Here is a 24,146-nt window from a genome sequence, read left to right as displayed (position 1 = left end):
GCCTCAGGAAATGCCCTGCATGCTGCTCTCCCTGCAGAGCTGGCTTCTGGAGGAGCTGACCTCCCACAACGGCTGTACCCAATGGGAAATGCTGCAGAACATACACAGAGCTCCCACCACGAAGATTCTCAGCCCACAGAGCCAGACCCAGGGAGGCGCTGAGTCTGACACAGGGAACACAGGTAACAGCACTTCCCCCGTTCACGGCACCCGGCCAGTTTCCTGACGTAGCCGCCCACAGCACGTACTACTGCTCACTCACTGACTCACTCATTCACCCAGGCTTCCTGCAGCCAGGCCCCATGCCATGAATTACGGAGACACTCATGACCAACTCCAACCTGATGCTACCCTCGGGAAGCATCAGTCTAGAGTAGATGACCAACAAGCTCACAAAGAGAAGTGTGAAGACAGACCATGAGCATGCTAGGCAGGAGCACAAGAGCTCTTGTCTGGGGGGAGGCTGGCTCGGGGAGGGCCAGCAGAAAGGCTTCTCCGAAGCGCTGGGCATCTACACGCTGGCACACAGAGGAAGAGGGGCAGGCCCCACTCAGGAGGGGGACGGAAGGGAACGGGATGAAGCATGCCTTGACATCACGTTGTTGGAGAGGTCAGATATTATCGTGTTGGCAGTGGAAGTCAGCTGGTGGCTTTAGGCTGAAAAGGTGACATAAGTCACACGTTTTGCCTGATGTGCAAGACCGGGCTGCAGAGGACAGGTTGGAAGGCCCCTCCCACTCCTGCAGACCCAGTGGTGGAGGTATGGAAGGAGGAAAGCAGACAGGAGAGGAGTAGAGAAAAGCAGCCCTCTCAGCACCACTGGGGCGGGTTGGGGTGGGCACTGAGGGACCAGACGCAACAGGAGGCCAGGTGTCTAGCTGACGGAGCAGAGGGAAGGTGGACAGCAAGCTCAGATCTGGGGAGAGGCTAGAGGCGCAGGGGTGGGGGTGAGGGGAACCTACCCAGAGGCGTCTACACCTACCCATGATGGTCACTGGCCATGCAGGGGCTGTTCCCATGGAGCCTGCCAAGGAGGCCCCCCTCAGTGTTTGGCTTAGGATACAAAGCCCCTGGGGTAGATGCGCATATCTGGTGTCTGAAGTCATTCTGTTTCACTGATTTACAACCTCCGAACAAAGCTTTATGGTTTTGGTAATTTGGTCTACCTTGCAACTAGCTATCATGATGGTGTTCAAGTCTTTGAAGTTTCCTAACATGCTGCAGTTTAGGTGTACTAGGAAATTTACTTTTGCATCCCCCCCCTTCCTCCAGCTCCCTGGAGCTCATCAGCCCCTGGCCCCAAGTGTGGTAAGTGCTTCATCCCCGCGGGTGGGGGGGCGGGTGAGGGGGCACCTGGAAGCCACACAGACAGGGGAAGGAAGGGGCAGTGCAGCACCTGCCAACAACTAACCATGCTTATCTGACCAGCTTAGACCAAGCGTTGCTCTGTGGTGGGGGGAGGGAGGTGGAAGGTGAATCAGAGCCAGCCACAGACTCCTGGATGCCTCAACTTGAGGCTGGAAGCATATCAGTTTACTTTTGTTTGCTACAATGGAAATGGGTGGAAATTCCTGCCTAGGAGAGTCAAAGGCCCACCTGTCCCCTCCCTGGATGAGCAGCAGCAGAGCCATCTGCCGAGGCGCCAGCCTTTCCCAGGGCAGCAGTGGACCCTACAGCCTGGACCCTCAGGAAGAGGAACGCTCGCCTGGGCTCTGCCTGGCCTGGGGAATGGGATCTGGGGGGAAGGAGAGGATCTCCTAGTAGACAACCCCCAACGCAGGGCTCCAGCCCTCGGATCTGAGCCCTCTGAGATCCCCAGCTCACAGCCTCAGCAGAGGAAAACCAGCATCAAGTGATTTCCAAGAAGGCTTCTGGCATATTTAAAATAGCAGCCACGACTCCATGCTGAACCCTCAGGCTCAGACTCAGTGTTTACATGGCTGAATTTAGAACTCTCAAAATAAAATCATTGGTCTGGACTTCTCAAAACCAATATTACTACTGGACCGAAGGCACGGGCTCCAGCAGGGGCTAAGAATACAACATACTTTGCTTCTTGCTTATCGATTTTATTTTACACTAAACCTGTGCCTCAATGTCTCAAATGTGCAATATCAAATCTAATCGGGGCTCTGCCTCTGGAACCAAACATGAGCCTGCAGGCCAAGAGGGAAGGAGGTGTGGGTGTATGGGACAGGCCCCACTCCTGCACCTGCCTGCAGCCTCAGGAGCCCACCTGGTCCAGGCCTTTCAACAGGTACTGCTTCTACCTTCAGAAAGACAGGGATTATGGTTGGGAAGCGGGAGGGCCAAGGTCCTTCTAGCTCTGACCTTCCAGGTTGTTTTGGAAATGCATACTCGGGTGCCTGGGTGGCTCAGTCAGTTAAGCACCTGCCTTCAACTCAGGTCATGATCCTGGAGTTCCAGGATCGAGTCCCATATCAGGTTCCCTGCTCAGCAGGAGTCTGCTTCTCCCTCTACCCTCACCCTATTTGTGCTCACTCTCTCTCTCTCTCACTCTCTCTGGGTCTTTCAAATAAATAAATAAAATTAAAAAAAAAAATGCCTATCAAGTCCTCTGAGCATGAGAAGTGAGGCCACTGCATTGGCCCCAGGTGTGGGTCAGGTAGCCCAGATGCCTCCTCACCCAAGGACGGGATAAGAGAAGCACCTTTGGGCTCATTGATGACAGGAGACGGGACTCGTGTCAGCAATGCCTGAAAGCCAGTGAGGAGGGAGGATGAGGAGTCTGTAGTCACCCCTGCATTTACAATCACATCACACTCATCAAACACATGCAAGTCTTAGATCTATCCACCATCACATAAAATCAGTCCAAGGAAAACAAGAAGAAGCATTTAAAAAAAAAACACCATATACCAGATAAAATACCTAAAAATAAAGCCACCAAGGAGATGAAAATATCTGTAGTCTGAAATCTGTGAGACAGTGATGAAAGAAACTGAAGACAAAACAAATAAATGGAAATATATTCCATGCTCATGGATTGGAAGGATCAATACTGTTAAAATGTCCATACTACCAAAGCAATCTATAGATTTAACGCAATCCTATCAATACCAATAGTATTTTTTTTTTTAATTTCATTTATTTGAGAGAGCGTGCACCTAAGCCAAGTAGGCTGGGAGCAGCCGAGGGGGAGGGAGCAGCAGACTCCCTGCTGAGCAAGGAGTCTGATGCGGAGCTCAATCCCAGGACCCTGGGATCATGACCTGAGACAAAGGCAAACACTTAACCAAGTGATCCACCCAAGGTGCCCCGAAATACCAACAGTCTTTTCCACAGAAACAGAACAGTAACACTAAATTCGTATAGAACTGCAAAACATCCCAAATAGCCAAAAGCAAACCTGAGAAAGAAGAACAAAGCTAGGCGTTCACAATCCTCAAGTTCAGGATACACTACAAGGCTTGAGTAATGAAACAGTATGGAACCGGCACAAAAGCAGACATATAGATCAACAGAACAGAGAATCAGAAATAAACCCAAGCTTATATGGTCAATGAATATATGACACAAAGACCTGATTATACAATGGAGAAAAGACAGTCTCCTCAATAAATGGTGCTGGGAAAACTGGACAGCTACGTGCAAAAGAATGAAACCAGACCACTATCCTACACCACACACAAAAATAAACTCAAAATGGATTAAAGACCTAAATGTGAGACCTGAAACCATAAGAATCCTAAACAAAAACACAGGCAGTAATCTCTTGCCCATTGACCTCAGCAAGGTATTTACGGAGAGGTCCTCTCAGGCAAAGGAAACAAAAGCAAAAAGACACTACTGGGACAACACCAACATAAAAAGCTTTGCACCATGAAGGAAACCATCAACAAAACAAAAAGGCAGCCTACTGAATGGGAGAAGGATTTGCAAATGACATATCCAATAAGGGGTCAGTATCCAGAATACATGAACACCTTAGACAACTCAATACCAGAAAAACACATAATATGATTAAAAATGGGGAGAGGGGGCAGCCCCGTTGGTGCAGCAGTTTAGCGCTGCCTGCAGCCCAGGGCGTGATCCTGGAGACCCAGGATCGAGTCCCAAGTCGGGCTCCCTACGTGGAGCCTGCTTCTCCCTCTGCCTGTGTCTCTGCCTCTGTGTGTGTGTGTGTATGTCTCTATGAATAAATAAATTAAAAAATATATATTTAAAAAAAATGGGGAGAGGATCTCAGTAAGTATTTCTTCAGAGGAGACATACAGATGACCAATGGACACATGAAAAGATGCTCGACATCACTCATCATCAGGGAAACACGAACCAAAACCACAATGAGCTCACATCTGTCAGAATGGCTAAAATCAAAAACACAAGAAATAAGTGTTGGCGAGGATATGGAGAAAAAGCAACCTTCATGCACCACTGATGGGAACGCACACTGGTGCAGCCACTGCGGAAGCAATATGGAGGTTCTCAAAAGATTAAAACTAGAAATACCATATGATCCAGTAATTCCACTACGGGGGCATCTCCCCAAAGAAAATGAAAACACCAATTCAAGAAGACAGATGCACCTCTATGTCTACTGCAGCATCATTTACAATAGCCAAGGCAGGGATGCAATGGGAGTCCACAGGTATGTGAAAGGATAAAGATGTACACACATACGTGCATATGTACACACACACACACACGTGAATATTACTCAACCATAAAAAAGAATGAGGTATTGCCATCAGCCACAATGTGGATGTGAATGGACACAGAAGGCATTATGTTAAGTAAGTCAAGAAAGACAAAGACCATATGACTTCAGTTATACGTGGAATCTAAAAAACAAAACAGGGATCCCTGGGTGGCGCAGCGGTTTGGCGCCTGCCTTTGGCCCAGGGCGCGATCCTGGAGACCCGGGATCGAATCCCACGTCAGGCTTCTGGCATGGAGCCTGCTTCTCCCTCTGCCTGTGTCTCTGCCCCTCTCTCTCTCTCTCTCTCTCTCTCTATCATAAATAAATAAAAAATTAAATAAATAAAATAAAATAAAATAAAATAAAATAAAATAAAATAAAATAAAATAAAATAAAATAAAATAAAATAGAAAACAGAGGTGACTGAGTAGTTCAGCTGCTTAAGTCAGTTGGTTAAGCGTTCGACTTTTGATGTGGGCTCAGGTCCTGATCTCGGGGTTGTGAGATCAAGCCCCGTGTCTCAGCATGGAGCTTGCTCGTGAATGTCTCTCTGTGCCTCTCCCCTCCCATGCGTGCGTGTGCGTGCTCTCAAATAAATAAAATCTTTATAAAACAAAACAGGGATCCCTCGGTGGCTCAGCGGTTTAGTGCTGCCTTCAGCCCAGGGCATGATCCTGGAGTCCCGGGATCGAGTCCCACGTCAGGCTCCCTGCATGGGGACTGCTTCTCCCTCTGCCTGTGTCTCTGCCTCTCTCTCCCTCTCTCTGTGTATCTCATGAATGAATAAATAAAATCTTAAAAAAAAAAAAAAAAAAAACATTCATAAATATAGAGAACCAGTCATTGCCAAAGGGGAGGTAGTGGGATGGACAATGTGAAGGGGGTTAAGAGGTACAAACTTCCAGATATAAAATAAGTAAGTCACAGCAATGACAAGCTCAGCATGATGAATACAGTCACTAATACTGTGATGACGTCATCTGGCGACGCGGTAACCACACTCGTCGTGGCGAGGAGTAGCATACAGACTCATCCAATCACCACACTGTACACCTGAAACTAATCCAACACTATGTCAAGCCTACTTCAATAAAAATTTTTAAAAACCAAAACATTGTAAATACCACTAAAGGCCCTGAAGTGCTCGGTAACAGGCCAGAAAGCAAAGAATCCAGCCTGACATCTCAGCTCTGAAGACTCCCGGGCAGGGTCCTGCTGGGGCAGCAGCGGCCCAGCCTGCCACCCTCGGGGCCACGGGCGCGACCGGGCACCACAGGTGCACAGCCGTGCGGGGCCATCTACCGACGTCCCATCCTCGCTCCAGGGCTGCTCCGAAGCAGCCCCACAAATGCCAGGGCCCTGGAAATGCTACCGATCTTTCACCAAGTTTGAGATGGGGGCAGCGGGTGGGGGAAGACCCCTACCTGCCAATGCGGGGGCCATAAGAAATTACGTGTCTGAAATGACAATGGAAGGGGAGGAGGGCAGCCGCCAAAGTGACCTGAGACCTCCGGACGCCGCACGGGACAAAGCCACCGCCACCACCATGCCGTGCTCCTGCTGTGGCTTCAACATATCATCGTTTTCCTGCACAAGCCTCTCTGCCTCCTCTCCCCGAGGCCCAAACCGTGAGGTCCTGGGGCACATGGACACACACAGCCTGCTGGTCTCTGCAGAATAACGAGGGCAGCGATATGGTGTCAGAGACCCAGAGGGCCCTCGGAGGGCGGCAAGTTCCCAAGGTGCCAGCCCATGGGGTGTGCATTAAGGACATGCTGCCCGGCGCCCAGGGCCACCGGGTGCGACAGGGCACAAAGAGGGGTGCATCCAGGATAGGCAGCGGGGGGGGTCATCTGCCAAAGGCCACACGGTGGGTTTCTGTTTGTCTCTCTTTAGAGAAGCATCCTACTGACCTATGGGATGATAATCCACCTCCACCTCCCAGGGTTGTTGCTGGAATCAGCGATGCACCTTGTGCTTCCAAGTGCGCCAGCCTGCAAACACTCCGGGGTGTGGCTGCTGCTGCCGCGCTGCCACTGCCTTATGGGACACAGCAGCGACACGGGTCTAAAAATAGCATGACCGGTTCCACTCCTCAAGTGGCAGTCGGGTGGCAGGAGCACACACTGCAGGGCAGAGCGTAGGACGAGGCCCGGTCTGGCCGTGTGCAGGCTCTGCTCCCCTGAGCTGTCACCTGAGCAACCCGAAGGTCATTCCCTGCACTGCTAGGCACTCCGGAGGGCCATGTCCCCAGAATAAAGAGCGGCTTTCCTTCCAGTGGTGGCAACTCCCTGGGCTAGTCACAGGTGCACGAGCCATCACACGCACAGTCACAACACACAACAGAAGGGAAAGCTTCCAGTCCCCACCACCACCTGACTCTGGAAATGCGCCACCGCAGAGCCCAGCAGGCCCGGGGTCTGACCAGGTGGGATGGGAGAGTCCTGATGGTGGCCTGAGTGTGCAGGACACACTAAAGACCCGGGGAGGGGGGGCGGTCCTAGAAATGTGTCTGAAGCAGAGGGGCGGGCAACACAAAAGGCGACTGAGCCCCCCGCCGACTCCCGGGGCTGGCAGGTGCTTCACGCCCAGGACCTCAGACCCCAGCAGGCACGGGCAGAAACCCACCCCTAAGACGCAGGCCCCTCGACCGGCAACAGAGCGGCAGGGTCCAAGGTGAATGACCTCTCATGGATTTACGCGGCATCGTCCACACAGATCACGCTGTCACCCCAAAGGAACACGCACTACAAATGAGGGTCAGGCTTCCGAGCCCGGCACGGGGGCGCAGATCTGGAGCGTGGACGGGGTCCGCTGCCACGTGCCACCCAGAACGCTACACCAAAACCGCCGCCTGATGGAAATGCAGAATTTAATCTCCTGCCTCGGGATCTACATCTACCTTAAGACTTTAAGGAAAAGGAAATGCCACAAAAATCTCCTGCAGTGTAGAAAATTAACTGCCTTAGGAACGTGGATTTGTCGGAGAGCAAATGGCCAGGTCCTTCTGCTGAGAATGATAATCATGCTCACTGCAGAGCGAGAGCGAGGGCTCCTCCAGTCTCTGGACACGGGAAGCAGAGGCCAGGGGACGCTGTCGGGTCAGCAGTGCCCACCTGGCCTTTGACCTGCACGACAAGGGGACAGGAGCCAAGTCACCAGGCCTTTGGGATCCATTGGGAACTTGGTCATTCAAAACGCCTTCCTGTGAACCAGAACTTGCAAGTGCTTGTGACCAAACCCCCGTGAGTACTGTAAACATGCAAGTGCCCTTCCCAAGGGGACAGCACGGCGGACTTGAAGCCTCGGAGCATCACGATACCGCACTGTGAACACGCGCAAACCAAGTCAGACCCCCTGCAGGCTTGACTCACGTCTGTGCGTGCAGAGAACAGGACACTCCCGAGTCCTCGCATTCTGGACCTGCTCCCCCCGTACTGACCGACTCTCAGAACTCAGTAACCCAGCTGTGCCACAGGCGCACCACTTCCTAAGCACTGGTCACGGCTGGCGACGGATACAAAATTAGGTTAACTGCATCAGGCTTTTAGGTTCTACTCCATTTGACGTTCAAAGTTGTTTTATTTTTTTTTTTTTTCAAGATTGATTTATTTAGTTTGAGGGGGGTGTGCTGGAAAGGGGCAAAGTGAGAGGGAGAATCACGAGCAGACTCCACACTGAGCACAGAGTCCGATGCGGGGCTCGATCTCACGACCCCAAGAGTCCTGTACTCAACTGACTTAGCCACCCAGGGGCCCCTGGATGTTTACTCTTGAGATCTTTTTAGTTTAAGAACAGGTAGGCGAAGCCTTCAAACTTGAATGGGTCCGGAAAGAGACAAACGCCTTCCTATGTGGCTGTGTGTCTGGCTGCGTCAGGAGAAGGGGGCAGACAAGGCGGCTAATTGCACTGGGAGAAGCGAGCTCAAGACCACAGCACTGGACGGGAAACAGCGTTCCTCCAGAGCGTGTGCTCCCCTCCTGCGGGGAGACTCGTGCAATAGTCGGGGTGAGTGTAGGAGGAGCAGCAGACTGAGCAGCTGGGAGGAAAAGAAGAGCGTGTGGCCACCGAGTCCTGAACCGCAGCTGTGGGTGCTGGTCACCCCACCCGGTGCCACGGCCCCGAGTCAGCCCGGTGTACAGACGGGCAGTGCGCTCAGGGTGATGCAGTGAGTGACGGAGTAGGACTCTGGGCACAGCCTCTGGGGGGCCTGCAGCCTCTCTTCCCACTAGCCCGTGCCTTTCCTGACGAGGCCTGAAGGTGACACCCTGCATGAGAACTGTCAGAACAACACTCCCGATAAGAGGATGACAAGCGCCACGGGCTACCTACCAGAAGGCACACTTTGAGCATCAGAACCCGTCAAAACGTATGTCAGCTGCTGCCATGCAGAGACAAAGCCTCGGGGAGGCCAGACCTCTGCCCTCACCTGGGTCCCCTTTACACAGCCCATGGGGGCATCCATCACACAGCGCTGCCCAAGACTGGTCCAAATGAACAGACCCAAAGGCACTGCCTAATCCCGCAGCTTCCAGAGGGGCTCCTGGACCCTGATTCATGGGCATTCACGCTCCGCACACGGGCATTCAGGCTCAGGCCCCACTCCATCCCACCACCACTGGGCTCAGGCTCGACGCTTCCGCCACAGCCAGACCAAAGCCCTAACTTCTGCTCAAAGCTGCCCAGTTTTTTTTTTTTTAATTTTTATTTATTTATGATAGTCACAGAGAGAGAGAGAGAGAGAGAGGCAGAGACACAGGCAGAGGGAGAAGCAGGCTCCATGCACCGGGAGCCCGACGTGGGACTCGATCCAGGGTCTCCAGGATCGCGCCCTGGGCCCAAGGCAGGCGCCAAACCGCTGCGCCACCCAGGGATCCCTGCCCAGTTTTTAATCTTTGAGCCCCTGTCCACGGACAAAGCAGATTTTCTCCACCTTACGCATGTACCTCAGCACCTCTCCTCAGTCGTATGGGTGAGGGTCCCTACAAGGAAGCCCAGCCCTGGAGCCAGCTCCCCGCACTCTCACCTCTTACATTTAAACCCAAAAGGCCTCTCACACTAGGATTTCTCGCAGGTACTAGTGATGAGCATGTTCTATGTTCTAGCAAACGGTCAAGCTCGGTGCTTTTATCAAGGCAATAGCACTGTTCAGAGGGTCCCTGACGCACGAGGCCGCAAAACCAAACGAATTCAGTCGAGCCCGTGCTGGTAGCGACGTGCGGTCCAATCCTACTCGGGTCCCAGGCCGGCAGCGGCTCCCAGGGAGCCACGGATCACAGGGTCAACAGCCAATACACTCGCAACCGTCCTGCGTCCACGAAGACACTGTGTCTGTCACTCCCAGTATTCAGCACGCTGCACGAGACAGTCAGCACTTCATCACCACACAGGCTTTGCGTCGGACGATCCTGCTGAACTGCAGGCCAAGGAAAGTGTCCTGAGCGCACTGACGGCGCTGGGTTAGCCTATCAGATGCATTTTCGACTGAGGACGTTCTCAACTTACAACGGGCTTATCGGCACCTTGCCCCTTGCCCCACCGTTAAGCCCAGGAAGATCTGTACGTAAAAAAGCGAGTCAGAACGTCGGCTTGAGAGCAACACAGGTCCAATGACACCATCTGTGTCATTACAGTTGGGAAAACCTAAATATTACGAGATACTGTGGAATGCTCCAAGTGATCTTTATTACAAAATACTTCACCGAATAAACTTGACGAACATGTCATACCAGGGCCATATCACCACCAAGAGCACGATCAGTCACTAGAACGGGAAGGGGGCGTCTTCCTTCAGGGACACGGGGCCCTCTGCTCTTCACGCAGGTCTGTCGGGCTGCCAGCCCTCCGGGGGGAACCAGGAACAGGGACAAGGAAAGGCTTTCTGAAATAAACATGTCCTTGGCTTGGATCAGGAATGACAGGAATCCATATGCGGCGGAGAACAGTGAAATCTTCTAGTGACATGAATAAAGAAGGGGGGGGGGGGAACGACACCATAGAAAAAAAGAGGACTGCTCTCCTGGCTTCTGATTTGAAGGCGCTGTGGCAGTCACTGAAAAAGCAGCAGCTAAAACTGCAGATTGTGAGAAACACAGGGTGACGTACTGAAGACAAAATACGAAGTGGATTTACACTGGCTGTAGCCTGGGGAGGGCACTTGTCCCACCCGGGGAAAGGCACATCTCATAGCGCATCTGTGAATCCAAGCACATCCACATATTCGGTACTTTCTATCCCTGGGTCTTTTGCAAAACCTCTCAGAGGCAGTAATTGTAAAGCAAAGCCGATGCCTGGAGCCACACGGCTTAGCACGTGTTCTCACGCCCAGCTCTGGCCTTGGCGAGAGTTAGCCAGGTGGGGGGTAAACGCCTTCCCTCAGCGCAGGAGGCCGATGGGGCTCAGGGCAGTTACGTGACACATGGGGGCACGGTGCTAGCCTGCGTGTCGCAGCCAAAGCCAGACTAAACCTACCCCACCGACTCTGCTTCTCCACACAGCAACCGACAATCTCCCAGGCTGCGTAGAACATTCCTTCTCGCCACCTCTGTGGGATCACTCACATGCCCCTGAGTGGGGGCACCCAGAGAAAGTGAGCAAGGAGGACATGCTCTGAGGCCACGCTCAGACATCTGCCACCACCCTGGTACAAACAGCATCAGGAGCTCCAGGGGCTCAATGGCCCAACAGGAACCCAGGAAGTTCTAGCTGGGGGACAGGGGGGCAAGGGGACAGGGAGGGAGACTCTTTCTGGGCAGCAGAGCTCTTATCACCTCTCAGATCAGCCAGGAGAAGAGAGCAGGAGCCCCAGTGGGGGCAGGGTTTGCAGACAAGCAAGAGGACGAAGAAATTCCTTGGAGCTTGGGAGAAAGTCACTTCCTACGAGAACACCAGGTACAAAAGCATCAAAATCCTAGATCCTGAAGGGACTCTTGACCTTAAAACTGGGATGAGGCTTTCTAAGCCCCCAAACAAACCCAGCACCCCTTCCGCATACCCCTGCCGGCCGGCCTAGGCTCGGACACCTCCAGGGATAGGAACTTTTCACGAGAAGGTGGCCTGTTCCACAGTGTGAGGGCTTAGGAAGTGCCTGTCTACTTCTGAGGCAAAAATCCCTTTCCCTGGGAGTTTCCCTCGTCAGTGCTGACTACTGGGTCCTTCTCATGTCTGCTTCTCAAATACTGGCAGACAAGTCTCCATGCTCCCACGCTTCCCTTTCAAATTAGAAATCTCCAGCGTCTTCAATGAACTCAGCTTCCAGAATCTTCCATGAACCAGATCAAGAAACCAGATTCGGTCCCTACTCTTGAATACAGGAAGGATCAGAGTCTCAGACGGTGGGGATTCTAGTTTGGGAACTAAAGGCATCAGAAGAAGGAGGCTCCAAGTATCTGGGAGCTACGGATGAGCTTGCTGCATGGCATGGAAGGAGACAGAAGCAGCCTCGCTCCCACACCAGCAACTGTGCCTGCTTCTAAGGCAGCGGGACGTGAGCTGTTGGAAAGCAAATCACAGGTAAGCATCCCTAAGTCCAGAATCCTGTTTCACATACTTCACAGACCGACTGGTGTTTGGCTGCTTTAAAGCCCCTGCTAAGGGCACCCAGGTGGCTCAGTGGGTTAAGCATCTGCCTTTCGCTCAGGTCGTGTTCCCGGGGTCCTGGGAAGATGGAGCCTCACGTGTCAGGCTCCTTGCTCTGCAGGGAGCTGATGCTCTTTCTCTCTCTGCAGCTCCCCCTGCTTGTGTGCTCTGTCAAATAAATAGAAACTTAAAAAACAAAGCCCTTGCTAAATGAACAGGAAGCTACAAACTGGATAAATCCCAGCTATTGCCCCATCAGCTGAAGAAGTGGCATCTAAGTGAGTCTGATCTGGGAGAGGAACTGGAGAGAATGGGAGCCGCACCAGAAAGGCTGGGGGCATCGTGCAGGGACTCCACATTCTGGAGTTGGTCAGCAGGGACAGCCACAGAGGGGACACAAGACTCCCTTTGACGACCATCTCAAACAAGTGAGCGTCTGCTCCAATGACCATGTCCCACTGGCACTCAAAGACAATCCACCGAACCAAGGGAGCAGTCCCGCGTGCTCACCCAAACGAGCGGCACACCGTGGCCTGCAAAGTCTTGCACCTTCTATCACAGCAGAAACAGATTCAGGACTTGGTACGACCCCCAGCAGAGGACTGTGCAGGAAAGGGACCTTCACTTTCCCTTCACTCCTGCCGACTGAAATGCACCTTTTATAACGATCTGCGTTTGTTAGACAAGGAGAGGCCAAAGGATCCCTTTCACAAGCCTCTCACTAAGGCGCCCGGTGCAGAATGAGTGAGCAGAGCGGTCTACTTTCCAACCCAGAAAATCTGATTTTCTCCATAAGCTCTGAGTCTTTAGATCCATCAGTGATGTTAGAATCGAAAACCAACTACAAATAATGGAAATAACGAGAGATTATGGACGGGGACCAACATATGTTTAATTATAGAGGCATGTATGTTAATCCTTACTTAACAGGAGTGAAGAGGACTGATGTGAATGCCTCTGTCAACTGAAAAACCTAACCAGACACAGAATTTCCAGGGCCGTCACCTACAAACATCGACACCCACAGCCGACTCGGATTTGAGCTGAACAAAGCCCAGAGCAGAACTATGGCGGGCAGATGGTACTTCTCTCAAAATGATCCAAAGACAATAATCTCCCTTCTTTTTGCTAATCTGTTGACCTTAATACCAATTCTGTTCATCACCTGGGGACAGAACTACAGCTGTACATACTTTCTCTCTCAGTCACTGTCCTTTATAAAGAAAACCTTTATTTACTCTTATTTTACTGTGACATCATTTTAAATTAATGACTGTTTCAAATCATGAAAGAGAAAAAAAAAAAACAGCCTAAAGGAGATTTCCTACCATAAACAAAGCAAAACTCATTGTGGAAGCTGTAATGTCCTTTCCTATGCTTGATGTTGGTAATCATATAGATTTTTTTTTAATATTTTATTTATTTATTCACGAGAGACACAGAGAGAGAGAGAGGCAGAGACACAGGCAGAGGGAGAAGCAGGCTCCATGCAGGGAGCCCTATTTGGGACTTGATCCTGGGACTCCAGGATCATGCCCTGGGCCAAAGGCAGGCGCTAAACCGCTGAGCCACCCAGGGATCCCCGCTAATCATATAGATTTAAGGAACAGGAATGACTTCTTAGATGTTAATTACAGAAACTCCAACCAACCTGCTGGTGGAGAATCTTCTCTTTTAAACTCCTAGTAATCCTACAAGACCCAAAGCATTTTATCCCTCTGTGAGGTCTTCATTAACTCCTTCTCCTGCTCAAGAGCATTGCTTCCCTTGTTGTGTCCCCTAGTCCTCTCAGTAATCTCACTCACAAACATTTATTGGCTCTTATTAGTCCAAGAGCCATGGCGCCTGGGTGGCTCAGTCAGTTAAGCATCTGTCTTCGGCTCAGGTCATGATCTCAGGGTCCTGGGATCGAGTCCCACATCAGGCTCCCTGCTCAGTGGGGCGTCTCCCTCTTTCTCTCTCTGTCTCTCCTCACTGCTTCATGTGCACGCACATTCTCGTTCTCAAGTAAAATTAAAAATCTTAAAAATAATAATAATAATAATAATAATAAATCCAGGAGCCAACAAGCACAGTACTCTTAACTCCGTGGTAAAAAGAGAAATAACATGGGTAATGCCCAGGAGGGATCCACTATTAGAACTGGCAAGTATGTAAATGAGGTTATTACTACATACTGGGATTACCAGCGCTCTAACGGAGGTATGTTGTGCAGAGAAATACAGTAATACCTTCCCCTAAGTATCCCATGAAAATTGTGATTTATTAGAACTTCTCCATCCCCCAAAAGACTATCGGGACTCCAGTAGACAGGACTTATGCTTTAATTAGCTCTAGCTCCTTCCTCCTGTTCATAACATACCACAGAAACCCAATAAATATCTGTTAATACAACAGAAAACCAAGACAACTAAAAAGGGGGGGGGGGGGGTTAAGTATTACCGGTGGTTAACAGTTGAGTCTTCTACTTCCAAACAAAACACATTTATTAATTATATAACCAACCAGATTTTGTTGCAAGACGCCAATTGATTTGGTAAGAAATTTTAAGACCTCTCTTGCAGATGTACTTTCAAACATTTCTTTGGTGTCAAGATATTCCGGGCCCAGGCTGACCTAAAGAAAGGTGCTAACAGGTGGGTATGCTGAAACATGGACTCCACATTGAGGAAATTAATGCAGCAAGACACCGTCCAAACCTCCAGGGCCTGCCTAGAGCGTCCCTGGCTGACCTTTGTCGAGGCAGCTCTGCCTGGATCCCAAGTGGGCTGCTCTGTTCTCCAGGAAAGCAATCTGACCTTATACAAAAACAATGAAGATTTTCCTAAATTACCATCTAGAGTCATTTATAAAAAAGCATGTGATTTCCCAAATACGGAGTACATAATTAGTTTAAAGTGTTTCAAACGAGAAACTCTGAATTATACTGTATCTTTAAAATCACGTATGTCCTTTTCAGCAACAAATCAAGTTAAAAAATAAAAATGTACCAAGTTATTTCAGTAATTTCTATTTCATTTAATTACCGCTTCCTCTCTTTCTCCTCTGAAGGTTCCCCCCCCCAAACTGTAAAACAGTCTTATCAAGCTGCACAAGTTGAGCGACAGAAATGAAGGAAATCAGAAATTAAAGAACAAAGCCACTCGTAAAAAACGTGCTGTCAAAAATCAGCTATAAATTACTAATTTAAAAAGCTAACCTCAGTCAGGGTTATCAATGAATCACTTTATTGCTGCAATCAATCCTGGAGGACAGCAACAGAATATCCCGAAGACACTTGCAGCCCTACATGAGCACTGCCTGCAGCTGGTTCCAGGGAGTACCGGCAGGCAGGGGGAATGCAGACAGCATGTGCCAGGAGTAACACCCTACAATGTAATCAATCACTTATTAGATCTTTTTTTTTTTTTTTTTGCATTAAGTTATACTTGTGTCAACAGACTCTGCCCTGCTACATGGGTATCACGTAATAGGAAACTGCCCTTGATCCGACACAGAGGGCTCGGAAACATTCTGGGGCCTCCAATGGTTAGAAGGGGGGGAATCGGCCATGAGTCTCTGGGAAGCAGGTGTGTAACAGTCAAAGGAAGCAGAAAAGCCTTAGTAGGGATTAAAAGGTACAAGAGAACCATCCTACAAAAGCAGGTGCTCCAATCTTTTCATCTTAATGCCTTAAGAATACAGGAAAAACCATATATGCACGTGATGTGTAAGCCTGTGTGTTTTAAAAGACTGTCGTCCTTCCCCACTACTAGTGTACGTACCTTGTCTAAGATGAACCACGCAATTCTAAGAAGCCAAGTAAACTATCTGATGTAATAGTTACTTGTTTTTTGAAGTTATCTTCCCATAGCCAATTCACAATTTAATAGCTGAAGGAGCCGAAGGAAAGGAAAACCTGCCTCAATGACAAGCGTCCTCTCATTTCCTTTATACTTGAAGGAACTTCAAATTTTAATACATTGGGGCCCAAGACTTAAAGAAAGCTAGAGATGCTATTCATGATGTATATACTGCGTTTTGGTTTCAGAATAGTTCTGAAATCCACGAAGGGCTGAAGATGGAAGCTTTATTCACAAATGCTTAGAAGACTCTTAACGGCAAAGCATATTTATCATGCTGAATGTGAGCATCTCAGGCTTTGCTGCACATTATTAGTGTCTGACTGCAGAAGGCTGCCCCACTATCCATGCGGTGTTCTGTAACACACAGCATTTTACCTTCCTAAGATCCGAATTTTCTAAGTCTTGCAAGCCTACCTGGCTCCATGGTTTAAGAAAGACTTTGTGGACCTGTGCCCTTGGACACAGGGAAATTGAGCCTGGGTTCCACTGCATTGAAGTGTTATTACTTCATAGCATTTTACCTTAAATTCAAAACCTCATTTAAATAGCACCTAATTCTGAACGATTTATATCAGAGGAAGCAAATACAGAAAAAGGTAAACAGTGTAATAAAGGGGCTGCATGCACCTTTGTAGTAAGAGCCACGGACCTTACCAAACCCCCAAAACACAGACCTTTTTCCAGGCCTTAGAGCCAAAGGCAGGTGAGAGATGCGGCTTTTTCTTTGATTACCTAGAACTTCAGAGTAAAGTGAGGTCCTGGAATTCGGACTGTGGGTGCTATAACCCAGTCCATTCACATTCAGTTCTTCCACACAACCCACAACGCTAACTAGTGATATGTCTCAGACCAAAGTAATTCCACCCCGAGAGGGGCTGGCCACAAGAAACAAACAAACCAGGCGTCATTATGATTATTACTATTATCATCTTACACCGCCCTCGAGGGAAAAGTTCCAACACACTCCACACCTATACTTACCAAAAGTATTATCAGTCCATCTGACCAGGGCACAAATATCCAAACCCCAATATTTCTAACTTGCAGCAATAGGCAGCACAATGAAATGTGTTCAATCTAAATCATGTGTGTGCATTTCCCATCACCCGCCACCCCCACCACGGTACTTGCCTGGAACCCAAGCAGCTAATTACTATTTTCACCAAACCCAGGAAAACAAAGACCCAGCCTGCTATTATAGGTAGAACCCGGCCCTGAACTTCAGGAACACAAAGAACAGGAGTAGCAACTTGACACAAACCAACTTTAACAAAATAACTCCTCATTTTTTTAGAATGGTAAGGGCAGGCAGGAAGGGATGGAGTCACAGTCCCTTCCCAAACATTCCAGAAGAGCAGATTAACCCCCAGATGTGCATGGCAAGTTAAACTAATGCAAGCCTTGCAACACGTAACTTTGCGTCACAACCTTACCGGTAAAAAGAAAATTTCAGATTTTAACTCTACTACCCTGTACTAGATGCTTAATTTCAAATACGCTCTAGCACATTCTGAGGTTCATCAGAAGCATGTTACAACATAACATTACGGATCTTCATTTTACCTTAAGAATGCTTTGCAGAGGTGGGCGATTTCTTTGTAACAGCTGTTTGAATACTCACCCTGGGCAGTCAGCTAACCTGTGAAACCCCCCAGGGAGGAATACTCTCTCCCGGTGTGGTCAGTCACCAGCTGAAAATCTCTAATTAAAACCCCATGCTGCAGTGCTTCACCTACCTCCTCTCTCGCAGCAGCAGGGTTTGCTAATCAGCACAGGCATGTTACTAACAGACTTCTCCGCGGTGACTGTAAGAGGACAGTATCTCTCTCCACACCCTCCACCTCCAACAAGAGCAGGGTGTAACAACCCAGCACCTCCACTCAGCCTTAGCCTCTTCCCTGTAGGGTGATGACCCTGCACTCTCACTCGGAAGGCATCTGTATTTTGCAACTTCCGACCTCCAAACACCACCAGATTATCCAACGCTTGCAAGAGAACACGGTCACACCTCCCTTCAAAACCTCTCCTAATGAGGTCCCTGTCGGAGGGCACAGGACAACGGGGAAGTGAAGTTTCGGAATAGGCTTCGGGGTTGTGATTATTTATTTATCCTCCCTGTATGGTAGGTTGCATTGCTTGCACACAGAATCCGGTCCCAGCCTCGCGCTCCTGCTAAGACACCGGAGGCTGTGTGCGGGGAGAGGCCTGTATCCCTGACCACCGGGGTGCAGCATCTTTAGCAGGAACCCAAGAGAGGAGAGCTGCCAAACCATGGCCCTCACAGATGGTCGCGCCTACGAGGGGGGGGGGGGGGGTAGGCTTGGGGAGGGAGGGAGAAAGCAACCAGCCGAGAGGAAGGCTGCTGCTCCAGGCCGTGCAGCAGCACCTGTGCAGCCAGCCAGCGGCTGCAGGGCCGAGTCTCCCGCGGCGCACAGGTGCCCCCGGCCGCCAGCGCACAGCGGGGCCGGCGAGCTCTCGGCAACGCGCAGCGCCTGCCGCGGACGCGCCCCGTGGGCAAGGGGGAGCTCCGCAGTCCCGCGTGGCGGCTCCCGGGTCCGCGCGCACCTGCCAGGCCGGCCAGGCCCCCCGCCCCGCCCCCCGGCCGCGCTGCCCACCTCTGCGCGGGGACCCGTCGATGCTCTCGGCGCTGGACGAGTGCGCGTCGGCCGGGGCCCGCCGCAGGCTGCTGAAGTAGCCGCGGGGCCGAGCGGCGCCGCCCCGGGGAGGGGGCCCTGCGCCGGGCGCGCCGTCCCTGCGCGCGAAGATGCCGCTGAAGAAGCGCAGCAGGCGGTGCTCGGAGGCGGCCGCGGCGCGCGCGCGCTCCAGCCGCTGCAGGTCGCTGTTGTCCAGCGTGCGGTTCTTGCTCTGGCTGCGCTCCCAGCGCTCCAGCTCCGACAGCGCCGCGTTCTTGCTGAGCACCTCGCCCACGTCCAGGGTGTTGCGCTTCTCCGCGGCGGGCTGCGCGGGCGCCGCGGGCTCCGGGGGCTCCGGGGCCGTCCCGGGGTCCGCCGCGGCCTCGCCCCCCGGCGCCCAGCCCAGGCTCCCGGCGCTGCTGTGGCGCCTCCCGCGGCCCGGGGCCCGACTCCGCGGCGCCTCGGGGCCGCCCCAGTGCCTGCAGCTGAGGCTCCGGCGCAGGGGCGCGGCCCGGCCCGCGTCCGCGTCCGCGTCGGGGCTGCCGGGCGCCGCCTCGGGGGCCGCGGGGTGCGGGGCGCGCGCGCAGGGCCGGAGCCGCCCGAGCTCCAGCTGCCCGGTGCTGCGGGTGCGGAAGGTGCGGGAGGCCCAGGCGCGCGGCCGGCGGCCCTCGGGGTCCTCAGCGGCCGCCGCCGCCGCCTCCTCGGCCTCGGCCTCGGCCTCGGCCTCCTCCAGCAGCCGCCCGGGGGCGTCCGGGGAGCGCGCGGGCCGGGGCCGGGGCTGGGGCCGGGGCCTGCGAGCGGGGCGCGGGGCGGCCAGCGGGTCCTTCCTGACCATGGTCACGGAGATGCGGTAGACGGTCTTCCGGGGCGCCCCGCGCGGCATCGCGTCGGCGGGCGGGGGCGGGGGCGCGGGCTCGCCGCCGTCCAGCAGGTACATGTCGCCGGCGCCGCGGCCGCCTCCAGCGCGCCGCCCGCCGGGGCCCCGCCGCCTCCAGCGCGCCGCGGGCCGGGCCGGGGGGGGGGGGGGGGGGGGGGGGGGGGGAAGGGGAGGGGAGGGAGGAGGGCGCGCCGCGGGGCCCACGCCCCCCGCCGGCCGCGAGGGCGGCGCTCAGGCCGCGAGGTCTGCGCCCGAGGCACCCGCCGGCCGGTGCGCGGCGCGGCCCGAGTGCGGGGGTCCGGGCCCGGGGCGCCGAGCCATGGGCGGGGCGGGCGGTCAGGCGCGGGGGCGGCGGCAGGTGCGGGCGCGGCGCGCGGGGCCCGGGGCGGGCGGCGGCGCCCGCGGCTTCATTGTCTCCGGCGCGGGGCCGGCTCGCGCCTCCAGGCCTCCGCGCCCCGCTCTGCGCCCCGCAGCCCCGCCACTCCCGGGCCGGGACGCGGGCAGCGGCGCCGGCTGCAGCCGAGGGCGGGCGGGCGGCGGTTTAAAATGGAAATGCGCGCCGGGGCGGGGCGGGCGGGCGGGCGGGGGCCGGCGTGGAGCGACCGTGGGCCGCGCGCCCAGCCCGGCGGCCGAGTCCCGGGAGCGCGGCGGCGGCGGCGGCGGGAGCGCGGCCCGCGGACACGCACAAGCGCCGGGCTGGATCGCCGCCGCGCGGACCGGAGCCTCCGGGGGGCCTCCCGGCCCGCGCTCCCCCTGCAGCCCCCGGGCAGTGGCCTGCAAAACCGAATCTGCGGGCCGCCCCTCACCTGTTTACCTGGAGGGCCGCAGAGGATGCAACTCAAGCAGGGACTTCCTTAAAAAGCAAGGCTTCTCAGGTACCGGTTACTCACACACTTGTGCTTGGGAGGAACAAGTGCGCGCTCCTCGGGACGGAGAGAGCAAGGAAGGGCCGAGGGTGGGAGCTTCCCGGTGATGCTGCCGCTCCCATCGCTGCCCTCCGAGGACCATGCGGTTTCACTCCTAAAAATATGTTGCAGGACAGCCCGGGGGGCTCAGCGGTTGAGCGCCTGCCTTCAGCCCAGGGCGTGATCCTGGAGTCCTGGGATCGAGTCCTGCATCAGGCTCCCGGTATGGAGCCTGCTTCTCTCTCTCTCTTTCATGAGTAAATAAAATTTTTTTTTAATTATTATTTATTTATGATAGTCACACAGAGAGAGAGAGAGAGAGGCAGAGACATAGGCAGAGGGAGAAGCAGGCTCCATGCACCAGGAGCCTGATGTGGGATTCGATCCCGGGTCTCCAGAATCGTGCCCTGGGCCAAAGGCAGGCACTAAACCGCTGCGCCACCCAGGGATCCCAATAAAATCTTAATAAAATGTTGTAGGGGTATTTTCCCAATGTGTGGGAAAAGGCGGGGGACAGTTAACAGGCAGAAGAACACTGGCTCAGAGCAGGAAGAAAGAAGACTCGCCTGTCTAAGCCTGTCCACTTCCTGGCCATCTCAGATTTTCCACCTGGAAGGTGGGGATGCAAAAAAAAAAAATCAAACTTAAACTCAGCATTCCCACCAGGACTAAATGAGCTAAGACCTGTGTGACAGGCATGGTGTGCTAAGGGCTAAATATTGAACACTGAGTTTCTCTTCCACCAAATATCCCCACTTGCTATCACTTGGCTCTGTAGATCCTGGTTCTTGGGATGACCTGATGCCACACAGTATTGTCATATAGCTGATCAACCCATTAGTTCTTGATGATTTCCTGAACATAGGGGTTTCTGTTTGCTGGCTTAGAAGTTTCCACAGCAAGAATGTCATACATATTATGACTATGGTGTCCACTCATTAAGCTGGATGCTTACACAGGCTTCTCGAGGCCTGGAAATGCCAAAGACACATGAGAAAAGCTTTTGGGGGGCAAAGTGCTCACAGCAAGGCATCATTCTGGGATTCTATGACTGTTTGCAAGCCCTAGTTTCCTCTTTCACCAAATAGTGAGTTGATGGCACTGAAGGGGATACAAAGATGAATGGCGAGGTCTCTTATGAAGGAGATTATGGCTTAGGATTCCTGGATTTTACCTCAAAGGGAAATTATTCAGATTTAGTGAGATAGATCAGAAAGCTTGCTAGGGTGATCCCATTCCTTTTTATAAATTTATTTTCAAAATTTATTTATTAAATGAGAGACAGAGAGAGGCAGAGACACAGGCAGAGGTAAGGAGCAGGCTCCACATAGGGAGCCCGACATGGGACTAGATCCCAGGTCTCCAGGATCAGGCCCTAGGCCGAAGGCGGCGCTATACTGCTGAGCCACCGGGGCCGCCAGATCCCATTCCTTTTTAAGAAGATTCTTCAGAGCAGAGGATTTTTAGAACAGGGAGAACACTCCATATGACACCATAATGGTGGACATGTGTCACTATACATTTATCCAAACACATAGAATGCACACCAAAAGTGAACCCTAAGGTACACTATAGACTCTAGGTGATAACAACATGCCCTCATCAGTTTAGCGATCGTAACAAACATACCACTCTGGAAGGAATGTAGGTAGTGGAGGAGGCTATGCACGTGTAGGGGCAGGAGGTATGTGGGAACCCTCTGTACCTTCTCCTCAGTACTGCTGTTCACCTAAAATGGCTCCAAAAAATAAAGCCCATTAAAAAAAAAAAAAAACAGGTTATGGGACGCCTGGGTGGCTCAGTGTTTGAGCGTCTACCTTCAACTCAGGGTGTGATCCAGGAGTCCTGGGATCCAGTCCCACATCAGGCTCCCTATATGGAGCCTGCTTCTGTCTCTGCTTGTGTGTGTATCTCTCTCTCTCTCTCTCTCATGAATGAATAAATCAATCTTTAAAAAAGATAAAAAAATTTTTAAAAAGGTTAAAACATATCTGACCACCCCCAGTGGCTGTACCTAACTGCCACAATCATAGGGTCATTGCAAGCTCTGGCACCCAAAGGTTCAAGAGGAACACCTCTGACATCTCCGCAAGTGCAAAGTTAGAGAACCCTCCCAGGACAGATCAGTCTTACCTTCAGTTTGGATAAAAAGCCCTCTTTGATTAGACCCGGGAACCAGCAACTTCCAGAGTGGGATAATAATCAGCTATTACAATGACATTCCCTGAGCCCAGCAGGTTACATGGATGCGGAGGGCTGAGAGAGGGTGGGTGCCTTCCCCAAGGCTACACAGCTGGCTGCTGAGAGCTGAGCCTGGGGTCACATTGCCTGTGCCCATCATCATGCCACAGAGGCGTTTTCTGACTTCGTAAGCATCAGCATTTACTTTGTTGACCAGGAAGAGAGAAATGTGCGAGTACTACTGAGCCTGGCACTAATCAAATGTTAATGATCTCTACACCTAGCAAGTTTCCATTTACTCATTCACTTCTCTACTTGTTCATTTGCTCTTTAAATACACGCTGGACACCTACTGCAATACGACCCGGTGAGAAGACAGTCTCTGTCCTCAAAGAACTCAAGAAGCTGTGAAACAGTGGTCTTTTCAAGGTCTTGTGATTTAACATAAAGACAGGGAGGGAGGTAAGAGGGAGGGAGACAGCAGTGCCTTGCCTGTGGGTCTGCAGGGTGAGCACCACTAGCATCGGGTGGGGTTTACTGTTTGACAGATGTATCTGTGTGGACAGAAAGGTCAGGCCGGATTTAAGGGGAAACAATGGAACTCGGCCATGCAGAGTGGCAGGGACCTCTCTCTGTGAGGGGCCCTGGTGCGATCGGAACCCAGGACTCCTAACTCAGCCTGGGATCCACTCTCACTTTTTAAGACCAAGGCAACCTTCAAATGTTGAGATGCATTTTTACTATGAATTCAGCCCAGGATTAAGACATAGATCTTCTTGTTATCTGAGCCCAAGGTAAAAAGTAAAAGAGAATTCCTTAAGCGCTTGAATCTTGAATGGCTGGTGTCTTCCGACTCCTGCCAGTTGGGCTGTGTACAATCCAGCCCAGGGTTTGTACTTTGCTGTCGGAGGATGCAATCTGCAGAGTAGAAGATTCCATTTGATCCACCTTAGATGACTCCAAAGCTCAGATGGTGTTGAATGAGGGAACCTCTTTAAGCCACAGCCCAGATGTTCACTGCCCCCTCAGTGCTTTCACCTCCCCAGAAAGCATTTATCTCTGACACCAATCACAACGATTCCACACCAGGTCTGACAGCCTAGCTAGAAAAACCGGGGAGAGAGACCCCTCTCCCCACTGCCCTGGATACATGGGCTCTTCCAATGCAAAGAATCAGAGGCTCAGATAGATCTTGTCACTCCAAAATCTAAATCCCCTTTTACACAGCCAGACCAGCCTTTTAAAAATAGAAACAGTCATGCTCTATGTGTTCAGGTGGCACTATGCTTTATTTTTCTGCTGCTTTTGAAAATGACCCCTCTAGACAAGCATTTCTTACAATCTTTTTTTCTGTGCCTTAGAATATATCACCATTTTGGCTTATTAAAAAAAAAAAAAAAAAGCCTGTAGTTGATCTCACTACTCCATCAAAACCAAATAGCTGGCAGGCAGGCAGGCAGGCAA

General features: G+C 52.2%; 1 protein-coding gene across 15 annotated transcripts in view; it reads right to left on the bottom strand.

Annotated features, from left to right (window-relative positions):
• The window catches only part of AGAP1 (ArfGAP with GTPase domain, ankyrin repeat and PH domain 1), a 532,124-nt gene that overhangs the window by 368,296 nt on the left and 139,682 nt on the right, over window positions 1-24,146 (bottom strand). The window contains exon 1 of one of the 15 annotated variants that reach the window (XM_038574277.1): window positions 18,702-19,074. The exons of the other annotated variants lie outside the window; for them this stretch is intronic. The gene's annotated coding sequence lies outside the window, so the exon portion shown is untranslated. Of the gene's footprint in view, window positions 1-18,701; window positions 19,075-24,146 lie in introns of those variants that run through there. 15 annotated transcript variants of the gene reach the window in all.

Source organism: Canis lupus, chromosome 25 (assembly GCF_011100685.1).
Source record: "Canis lupus familiaris isolate Mischka breed German Shepherd chromosome 25, alternate assembly UU_Cfam_GSD_1.0, whole genome shotgun sequence".
Taxonomy (NCBI): Eukaryota; Metazoa; Chordata; class Mammalia; order Carnivora; family Canidae; genus Canis; species Canis lupus.
This window is presented reverse-complemented; position numbering and strand designations above follow the sequence as displayed.